Source organism: Wyeomyia smithii, chromosome 2 (assembly GCF_029784165.1).
Source record: "Wyeomyia smithii strain HCP4-BCI-WySm-NY-G18 chromosome 2, ASM2978416v1, whole genome shotgun sequence".
NCBI lineage: Eukaryota > Metazoa > Arthropoda > Insecta > Diptera > Culicidae > Wyeomyia > Wyeomyia smithii.
In genome coordinates, this window is record NC_073695.1 from 106,978,152 (window position 1) to 106,989,929 (window position 11,778).

An 11,778-nucleotide genomic window follows, 5' to 3' on the forward strand; every position below is an offset into this window, starting at 1 on the left:
TAACATAACAACATATAAAAGGTTAGCTTTTATTTCATTGAAGAAAAGCCTCAATGTTCAATGTTCAAAGAGTGAGTTCTAATATTCCCCCCTCCACCTCTAGCTCCGTGGACAACTGTCCATATAAATTCTAAAAAAATCGTATGGACCGTGGAAATTACCCAACCCCCCAAATTACCCATTGGGAAACAGTGATTTGTAAACCAGTGCACAGTGGTCCAATAAGGCAAAAAGTGCGCCTTTCACCTTCATCCTAGCTCAATAAAGTCTTCGAAACAATTGTTTGTATAAATGATCCGCATAATCGCAAATTGTCAAAAAGTATGAAAAGTTTACTATACTAAAAATAAAAAATAACTCTTTTGTGTCCAGAGACAGAAGAATAGTTTATTCAGCAAAGTTGTAGAAGATTCAAAAATATGAATATTACATGGAACTTACTTAAAAGTTAGTTTTTTCTACTTAACTTTTGTTAGTTGCATTTTACACGAAAGTATTTTTCAGAGGAATTGTTAGGGCACACAAAACACACATTTTTGCCAAAGACCATATAATCCAGGACTTTTCCTTACACAGTAATTTTAGCTTATTTTTCCGATAATTTCAAAAACGTATAGGTTAAAAAGGGGCAAGTGGAATCATAATGTCAATACTTTCTCTTGAAGTTAAGCTGAAATTAAATAAACTCCTTAAGGTTCACTTTGCCCCAATCCACCCATATTAGAGTACGGCGAGCATATGTTACAGTAGGTTTTCATATATTCAAAATACTAGCTTTTTTGTGTTAAGAGATAGAGGAATGGTTAATTCGGCAAAGTTTTAGAACGTGCAAATTATGAATCTCATCTCTATAGGGTACAGAGTTACAAAGTATTTTCTGTAAAAATTACTTAAAAGCTAATTTTTTGCATTTAACTTTTGCTAGCTACATTTTACAAGAAAACGTTGTTCTAAAGAAGCATCTGGGAATACAAAACACACGTTTTTGTTGAAGGCCACACATCTCCAGGACTTTTCCTTACAAAGTTATAGCATGTTTTAGCTTATTTTTCCGATAACTTTAAAAACGTATAAAGTAACAAGGGGCAAGTAGATTCATGATGTTAATACTTTTTCTCGAAGTTTAGCTCGAGTGCTCAGAGCTGTTATAAGTTCCATCTGTCCCAATCCACCTAATCTTTATTCTATACATTGATAAATTTATCGAGAGGCGAAAGCCAAATTAGGCAAAACCTCTTTAAAAACAAAAAAAAAACAAAAATAAATTATCGAAAACATATGCTGAAATGAGTTATAACTTTGTAAGGAAAAATCCTGGAGATGAGTGGTTTTCAACAAAAACGTGTGTTTTGTATGCCCAAATACTTCTTTAGAACAACGTTTCCTTGTAAAATCTAATTAACAAAAGTTTAGTACAAAAAACTAACTTTTAAGTAACTTTCATAGAATAAACGCTGTAACTCTGTACCCAATGAAGATAGGAATTTTATTTGTTCAGCAAAGTTTCATATTTTTGCACGTTCTGAAACTTTGCCGAATCATCCATTTATCTATCTCTTAACATCAAAAAAGTTTGTATTTTTGATATATGAAAACCTACTGTAACATATGCTCGCCGTACTCTAATATGGGTAGATTGGGACAAATGGAACCTAAAGGAGTTTATATTATTTCAGCTTAACTTCAAGGAGAAGTATTGACATCATGATTCCACTTGTCCCTTTTTAACCTATACGTTCTTTAAGTTATCGAAAAAATAGCTAAAATATGATATAACTTTGTAAGGAGAAGTCCTGAAGATATATGGTTTTTGGCAAAATGTGTGTTTTGAGTGCCCTAACAATTTTCCGAACAACACTTTCGTGTAAAATGCAACTAACAAAAGTTAAGTACAAAAAACTAACTTTTAAGTAAGTTCCATGTAATATATTTTATAACTTTGTACCGAAAGAAGATAGAATTTTTATTTATTCAACAAAGTTTCATATTTTTGAATTTTCTACAACTTTGCTGAATAAACTATTCTTCTATGTCTTAACACAAAAAAGTTAATTTTGTTATTTTTAGTATAGTAAACTTTTCATATTTTTTGACAATTTGCGATTATGTGGGTCATTTATACAAACAATCGATTCGAAGACTTTATTAAGCTAGGATGAAGGTGAAAGGAGCTATGGAATTAAGTTCCACTCTTTGCCTTATTGGACCACTGTGCAGTGGCGTAGCGTGACCGGGTGACACCCGGTGGCGAAAAACTTGGGTGTCACCCCTTTTGCCCGGGGTGTCACCCCCACTAGGTTGCAGTGAAATTATTTTGTTATCAAAAATTGTTAGAGTTAACACGTTCGTTTTCACTTGCACTAAATCTACCCATTTTTGAAATATTGGTTGAGATTATATTCTTAGGAGAAAATTTCAAATTTGATATAAATGCATATGGTTATTTGAAATAGAAAAGAAATGATAATGCCATTTTTGTTCGATCGAATTTGTTGACCCCTTGGTCACCAAGGAATGGAACAGTTTTCAGGAAAGCTGAAATTTTAGCAACTCTTGATGTATTATTTGAGCTATATCTTCAAAATTCGTTATTTAAAGTACTACAAGTAGCACCTTTCTATAAATAGGAATGATAGGGCTTTCATTTGAAGTAATCAGAATTTAGGCCGCCATGTTAAATTTGGCCGCCATCTTGGATTATATCAGAAAAATGCAATTTTGACTGTGTTTGCAACTACCGATTTTCGATCTAAGACCAGCATTGGAAAGCTGAGAAAAAATGATATAAGATGCAACAAAAAAATTAGGTGAGCATCAGTGTTAATCCATCAATTGAACCTATTTTCCAAGCTGAGTTTTAAAATCTTCAACGTACACCGCGCGATCAACGTAGTAACCTTTCTACTGAGACCAAGTGGATGCACATGTTATAACCCTAATAGCTCTACATATTATTAGGGTGGGGAATGATGTCGATTTTTGGCTTCTATGCATCATCTTGATCATGGCAATACACATATTGGGTGGTATTAAGTCTTTTCCAGGAACCGGAAATCTCCATAATAATTAAAACGGCGTTTGGATTTGATTTCCGGTCTCTGGGTACTATTTTAATTTCCAAAATACCAAGTTATTGGGTGGAGTCAATTTTATCAGTTTTGAGTTAGCAAAGAATTTTGGCCTATCTTCGAGTGTATTTTCAGGATACTGATCAAATATAGTGGTTTGTTCAACAAAAGTGAAAATCAATACCAGGTCGAATTGTCCCATTGTGGAAAGTAACCGCAAGTCAGTCCTAGAGGAAAAATATCCGAAAGTCAGTCCCAATTAAAAAAAAAAACATGCATAATACAATAAAATTGATGGGGAGTGGAGAAAAGAAGTTTCTTATTACCGTTTCTATCTAGTAACAATTATCAATTATCGGGAATATTTTTCAGTTTGAATTGGTGATGAATGGATATGAATGAATTTCCTATTAATACGAATTCAAGTCCATTTTTTCTTGGTCCGCTTCTTCATGGATCTATCCGGGAATACATACATACCGGCGATATGTATGTCTTAAATGTGCCATAGTTTCAAGCATATATTGACATTAGCATACAGTAAAAAACGCGTAAATTTACATTTGTACACATACACATAAAAAGAACATTGAAAACCAAACCATTATGTGGGAGAACCCAATATGTGTTTTTATTAGTAATAGAATTAGTTTTGGATTATTGCAGAACGATCGCAAGCGGAAAATTCAGCGCAAGCTTCTCCTAATCAGTAATTTTTTAAATGATAGTCGAGATGATCACGATGGATTATCTTATATCAACATGCCTATGTCAATAACTTTCAAAAATCATTTTTGGTTGTTATCCAGAAACCGGGAATCGCCATCTTGGATTTGGCATCTGGAGTCGACTTGGGACCTCTGGGTTTCATTTTGATTTCAAAAACAACCATTAAGCACCACCCAAGTATTCGGTCATTTTTGGAAACCGGATATCGCCATTTTGGATTTGAAAAAGGCGCCTGGAAATAATTTTCTTTCTCTGGGTATCATAGCGATTCCGGAATGATCATTTTTGGCTGTTTTCCAGCAATTCGATGTTGCCATTCCAGATTTAAAGTTGTCATTTTTGGCATCTGTGCATCATTTTGTTCACGGAAATACCCATTTTGGGTGGTATTTGGTGATATCTGGAAACCGGATGTCACCATCTTGGATTTCAATAGAGCATTTTGAGTTGATTTCTGGTCTCTTGGCATCATTTCGATTCCAGAAATACCTAAAACAATAAATGTGGGTGGAGTTCGGTCATTATAGGTTGTTTCACGAAAACCGGAAGTAATCATCGTGGACTTCAAAACGGTCTGTGGAGTCGGAAGCTGGTTATTATTTTCATTCCAAAAATAACCATACTGTGGTTTTTGGTCATTTTCGGTAACTGGAAGTCGTCATGTTGTATGTATTTCTAAATAGCGTCTGAATTTGACTCCTGGTCTCTAGGCATCATCTCGGTTATGGAATTCCATAACTTCGAATTTCAAAATGGCATCTGTGGACGATTTTTGGTCCATGTGCATCATTTCGATTACAGAAATGTCCATATTGGGTGGTATTTGCTCATTTTCGGAAACCAGAAGTCACCATCTTGGATTTAAAAATGGGGTCTAGGGTTAATCCCGTAAAGGGGTTAATTCCTTGGGGTGTCTACATACGACAGTAGTGTCCTAGTTCCCGATATCCTGGAGATCAAACGGGAAATTGGATCACTTAAGAACAACAGAACAGCCGCACAGTGCAACGTTTCATAGACAAAAATAAAAAAGTGGATTTCTTATTGAACCAATTCTACATGCAGGTAAGTTTTATACATGTTTGAGACATACTGTAATGACATAATTAATCTCCCAAGAATCTCTGAAACCAAGAGTGAGCTATTTAGCGTAGATCTGTCCTTTATTGTATGTACAATATGTAATTTATGTGCAAAACACATTAAAGATTCCTGGATTAAAAATGTCTAGACGTCTTGCAGCAGTAAACCGTAAATAAACACAATTTAAAGAGAATAAAATAGGATTAATCATAGAAACTCAATGTGATGGCGTTTAGGTCACTTTTTCATCGCCTAGAAATTATTTGAATAAGCTTTTCAAGCCTTTAATCTCGAAATGGATAATATTCTTGGAAAATTATCATTTTATGCTTCTGTACAAAAAATGGCGTTTGAGACATTTTTGCGATGACGTATTTGACATTCCTCAATTGTGCAAATAGTAGCTCTTATCGGCACTAAACATTTTTCGTGTCACACCAATTGAAAAAAAAAAAATACTAGAATGGCTGCTTTTATTTTTGTCCCGCATTCCCATACATTCAACGCACTGCCGGCAAGGACAGGCTCTCGGCAGAGCTCCATAAACACGGAAAAGAGGCACTAGCAACGGCACTACACTGGGTAATCTCTAGGATTTGGGAGCAAGAGGGACTACCGGAGGAGTGGATGGAAGGAGTTGTATGCCCCATTTATAAAATAAAAAAGGCGATCGGCTACAATGCAGCAACTACCGCGGCCTAACGCTGATCAACGCTGCCTTGAAAGTTCTCTCCCAGATCCTACTCCGCCATCTATCTCCATTACGAAAGAATTTGTAGGGCAGTATCAAGCGGGTTTCACACAAGCACACGCTACTACGGATCAAATTTTCACTCTCCGGCAGATCCTTCAGAAATGCCGGGAGTAAAACGTGCCCACACATCATGTTTTCGTGGACTTCAAGGCAGCGTATGATACAGTCGATCGAGACCAGCCATGGCAAATAAGGCACGACTACGGTTTTCTGTATAAACTGACACGACTTATCAAAGTTACCTTAGTCCGAGTGATGTGTTACGTGTGCGTGTCGGGGACACTCTTGAATCCCTTCGAAGCGCGCAGAGAGTTGAGGCAAGGAGATGGATTTTCCTGCACATTGTTCAACATTGCCCTTGAGGGTGTAATCCGACGGGCGGGCATCGAAACGAGAGGCACGATTATCTCAAAGGTAGTCAACTCATAGGCTTCGCAGACTAAAAGTGGAAGCTACAAGAGTTGGACTAGAAATAAATGCGTTGAAAACCAAGTATATGAGAGGAAGAGGCTCGAAAGAAACCAACATTCGCCTCCCATGGACGGTGATCATGGACGACGACGAACTCGAAGTGGTAGAGGAGTTCGTATACTTGGGATCTCTGGTAACCGAAGGGTGGTGAATCAATCTAGTTGGAATACACGAAAGTCACCGCAGTGCGCACTACAGAGATAATACAACAGAGAAAAATTGGGTTTTCTCGTAGAAGAATGTGATGCGGAGTGACGCCTGGATTTTTATTGTCAGTTTTGAAATGCAAAGCAAACGCAATCTATTTTCTTACCAGATTGTCTCCTCATTTGAAATATGCCGTAAAAGTACTGCGGTGTGCTTTGTTGTGTAGTTATGGTATGCAATGTATTTTCGTGTCAGAAAGCTTACTTCAATTTATTATCTCTCAGGGGAGATATTTCAGATTCTGCCACGGTGTTTTTTGCAAGGTCCTTAGGCGTCGTACACAAATTACATAACGCATGAAGGGAGGCGGAGGGGTGTTGAGTCAGTATTACTTATTGTTACATAGGAGGAAGGGGGTAGTCGAGACAGCCACATAACTGAAATGTTTGCTCAAAATTAAAAACTTGGTCAGGTTGTTCAGCGTTACGTAATTTAGGGGGGAAGTCATATCGAACGTTACTAATTGTTTCATAGGGGGGAAGGGGTCTATAATCTTGATTTTAGCGTTACGTAATTTGTGTACGACGCCTTAAATGCGCACGGACACGATTCGCTGCTCTTTGCAAGTACGTGTCTCGATTTGCTCACCTGTATGAGAGCAGTTGTTTCCCAGTGAAAGATATTCTTCTACACGCTAGTGATTCTTTGAGGAGAAACGATAAGCGTGCCCCCGGAAAATCAGAGCTAAAACCGGCGGAAACAGATTATGCAAGGGAGGGACGTCTGAAGGTGAGCTAAGCGAGTACCCAAGGGTCAACTCGCATGCGACCAATTGACATTCCATATGACCTCACACGGAATGTCGATTGGAAGTTATACGAGGAAATGATTTCAAAAGCGGTCGAGTCGATTCAACATCATCCACCACTTGAAGAATACAACCTCCTCGCGGGTTTGATTCTCGACGCCGCGTTGCAAGCCCAAACGAAGAAATATCCCGGCGTAACGATCAAAGAACGGCCTCCCACTCCGTGGTGGGACCAAGAGTGCTCCGATGTCTACACGCAAAGATCCGACGCGTTTAAGGCCTACCAGAAGGGAGGTATACCTGGCGACTATTTACGGTATTCGGAGCTTAATACCAAGCTTAAAAGCTTGGCTAAAGCAAAGAAACGCGGATATTGGCGTCGGTTCGTGAACGAGACGTCGAGGGAGACATCGATGAGCACTCTTTGGAACACAGCCCGAAGAATGCGGAATCGCGTAACGGTCAACGAAAGCGAGGAGTCTTCAAGTCGGTGGATATTTGACTTTGCCAGGAAAGTATGTCCGGACTCTGTTCCTGAGCAAAACATTGTTCGCGATGCGTCTCCGGGCCACGACGCGATAGAATCACCTTTTACGATGGCAGAATTTTCAGTTGCCCTCCTTTCCTGTAACAATAACGCGCCTGGGTTAGATAGAATCAAATTCAACTTGTTGAAGAATCTACCCAGCAATGCCAAGAGGGCGCTTGTTGAGCTTGTTCAATAAGTTCCTGGAGCAAAACATTGTTCCGCAGGATTGGAGGCAAGTGAAGGTGATCGCCATCCAAAAACCAGGGAAACCAGCTTCTGATCACAACTCTTATAGGCCGATTGCAATGCTATCCTGTATCCGGAAATTGATGGAAAAAATGATACTCCGTCGTTTAGACCATTGGGTCGAATCAAATGGTCTACTATCAGATACTCAATTTGGCTTCCGCCGTGCCAAAGGGACGAATGATTGTCTTGCGTTGCTTTCAACAGATATTCAGCTGGCGTATGCTCGCAAAGAACAAATGGCGTCTGCGTTCTTGGACATTAAGGGGGCTTTTGATTCCGTTTCTATTGACATTCTTTCGGGTAAACTTTACCGACAAGGATTTTCTCCAATTTTGAACAATTTTTTGCACAATTTGTTGTCCGAAAAGCACATGCATTTTACGCACGGCGATTTGGCAACTTTTCGCATTAGCTACATGGGTCTTCCCCAGGGCTCATGTTTAAGCCCCCTTCTTTACAACTTTTATGTAAATGACATCGACGAATGTCTGGCAAATTCATGCACGATAAGACAACTTGCAGACGACAGTGTAATCTCTGTTACAGGAGCCAAAGCTGCCGATTTGCAAGGACCATTGCAAGATACCTTGGACAATTTGTCTGCTTGGGCTTTACAGCTAGGTATCGAATTCTCTCCGGAGAAGACTGAGATAGTAGTTTTTTCTAGGAAGCATGAACCTGCTCAGCTTCAAACACAATTAATGGGTAAAACGATTTCTCAGGTTTTGGTACACAAATATCTTGGTGTCTGGTTCGACTCTAAAAGCACCTGGGGTTGTCACGTGAGGTATCTGATGAAAAAATGTCAACAAAGAGTGAATTTTCTTCGTACAATAACCGGACAATGGTGGGGAGCCCACCCAGGAGACCTTATAAGGCTTTACCAAACAACGATACTGTCTGTTATTGAGTACGGGTGTTTCTGCTTCCGCTCCGCAGCAAACACACATTTGATCAAACTGGAGCGAATACAATATCGTTGTTTGCGTATCGCCTTGGGTTGCATGCAATCGACCCATACGATGAGTTTGGAGATCTTAGCTGGAGTACTACCATTGAAAAACCGCTTCTGGAGCCTGTCTTCTCGTATTCTAATCAAATGTGAGGTCTTGAACCGTCCCGTGATTGAAAATTTTCAAAGGTTAATCGAACTTAATTCTCAAACCCGTTTTATGACAGTGTATTTCAATCACATGTCCCAAAATATTAACCCTTCTTCGAATATTCCAAATCGTGTCGACTTATCAAATACTTCTGATTCTACTGTGTTTTTCGATACATCCATGATAGAAGAAACTCGTGGAATCCCGGATCATTCACGCGTGCAGCAGATCCCTAAAATTTTTTCCAATAAATATCGAAACATCAACTGCAACAATATGTTCTACACTGACGGATCACTTCTTGATGGGTCCACTGGCTTCGGTATCTTCAATAACAATTTAACCGTCTCCCATAAGCTCGATAATCCTGCTTCTGTTTACGTCGCAGAATTAGCTGCAATTCAGTACACCCTAGGGATTATCGAAAAAATGCCCACGGACCATTATTTCATCTTTACGGACAGTCTCAGTTCCATTGAGGCTCTCCGATCGATGAAAGATGTTAAGCACTCTCCGTATTTCCTGGGGAAAATACGGGAACATCTGAGTGCTTTATCCGAAAAATCTACTCAGATTACCTTAGCGTGGGTCCCTTCTCACTGCTCGATACCGGGTAATGAGAAAGCGGACTCTTTGGCTAAGGTGGGCGCAACAAATGGTGATATTTATGAAAGACCAATTGCCTTTAATGAATTTTTCGCATTTGTACGTCAGAATACGATCATCAGTTGGCAAAATTCTTGGACCAAGGGGGAACTGGGAAGGTGGTTACATTCCATAATCCCCAAGGTATCGACGAACCCGTGGTTCAAGGGGTTGGATGTAGGTCGGGATTTCATTTGCGTGATGTCCCGGCTTATGTCCAATCACTATAGATTTGACGCGCATCTCCGTCGTGTTGGGCTCGGGGAGAGTGGTATCTGTGCCTGTGGTGAAGGTTATCACGACATAGAGCACGTTGTTTGGTCATGCCCTGTACACCGTGACGCTAGGTCTAGATTAATAGCTTCCCTGCAGGCCGAAGGTAGGCAGCCGGCTGTTCCTGTTCGTGATGTCTTGGCGAGCCGTGACCTATCCTACATGTCCCTTATATACGTTTTCCTGAAATCCATCCACGCCCCAGTTTAGTCCTATCCCCTTCCGCCTACATCCAACCAAACGACAAGAACACGTTAAGACCCCGGATCCGAAACAGCAATCAGACCCGCACGATACTCTCAAGGCCCGATGGAAACTACCCAATATGCCAGTCCGTAATATCTTGGCCCGGCAGCGGAACAAATTTAATATGCTGCTTACCTATGGCAATGAAAACCATCAAATAGCAAACCTGTGCTTTTAATGCAAAATATTCTAGCTTTAAGTTAAATTTAGTTTCAGCTCGTAGTCGGCAGCGAGGATAAAAAATTTGCTTTTAGTTATTAAGATACTTTAGAAAGTAAGCTACCAGATATAATTGGCGCCGTTAAACATTGAATTGTATTTGTGCCGTGTCAAATAAACTATAGATGAAGAAAAAAAAAGCACTTTCATTATAGCTAGATGGAGTACAAGTAAAATATTATTATATTAAGTGTTTCGAAGCAGTTTCTCGTTAATTCCAAAATGCAATTTAATTTGCAAACTTGTTCAAAATGCCTCAAAGTCTTGGGCTACAGCAGTGATTCTCGACCTTTTTAGCTGGGCGAAGCACAAAAAGCTCCATAACCCGAATTTCAAGAATTATTAGCACTGATATTCGTTTATTTTGTTATTTGTTCTATTATGAACGACATGAAAATTTAATAACAAATTGTTTCTTACTCAACTTTTTTTTCTGCATTCCATTACCCTCTTAATGCAAATAGCATCTGGGGTAGGTGCGCATCTCATCATTTCATTTTAATTTGTTATTCGGCATCTTCAGCGGTGGTCCAAATCGTTGTTTTGTTCTATTTTTTTGGAACATACTCAAATTCACTGCTGCACCGGTGGTGTAAATTTTGATTTATACCAGATCTAAATTGAAAATATTTGAAACTGGTATACGTTTTGGTCTATTTTTGTCACTTTTTGGAACAAGAAATAGATCGTTCTAAAACCCTTTGTACGCTGCCAATAGGTGGGTAAAATGTCATTTTTCAATTGAAAATCGCATTTTTGGCTATTTCCATATAAGCGTTTTGCGAATGTTGGGGAATAAACAAAACAAAGATTTTTTATGACAATTCACAATTAATTTTTGTGGGCTTTCTGAAGAAGAATATGAACTGGTTTGTCGTTTTTGGTTTCAAGGAAACCGACCAGCAAAAGGGGGAATTCTTAAAGACCATAACCGTAGGTTCAACTACTTGGTTTGCAACCATCAGCCACCAGGATGACAAATATGTTGGCTATTTGTTAATCGCCTCAATTGTATTGGGACTAAAAAAGAACTTAGGAGGCCAGAAAAATGTTCCTCGAAGACACTGAACTGAAAACGTTCAAAATGCTGGGGTGACATTGCGCATTTCGTTTCGAGCAACTCGAACAAAACTAAATGATCGTTGGGGGGCGTCATGTTTCGTTTTTCGTATTTTTCGACTTTACGGGTTAGATGAGCCGCAGGACAAATGACAACGACTGCTCCTTTTAAGCTTGAAGCATAACTGGCAGTATGTGACCTACTCGAAAATAGCGAAAATCGTTCGAATCGAGCTGCGCAATGCCACCCAATATCCTCAAAACCCAAACCAAGTTTTAAAAACTGCAATATTTTGAAAGATTGATGAGACGAAAACGGAAGATGAACATCTACGCGATCAAATATTTTTCGCTATCCTCAGAAACCCTACTTGTAGCAGAAATCTTCGATCATA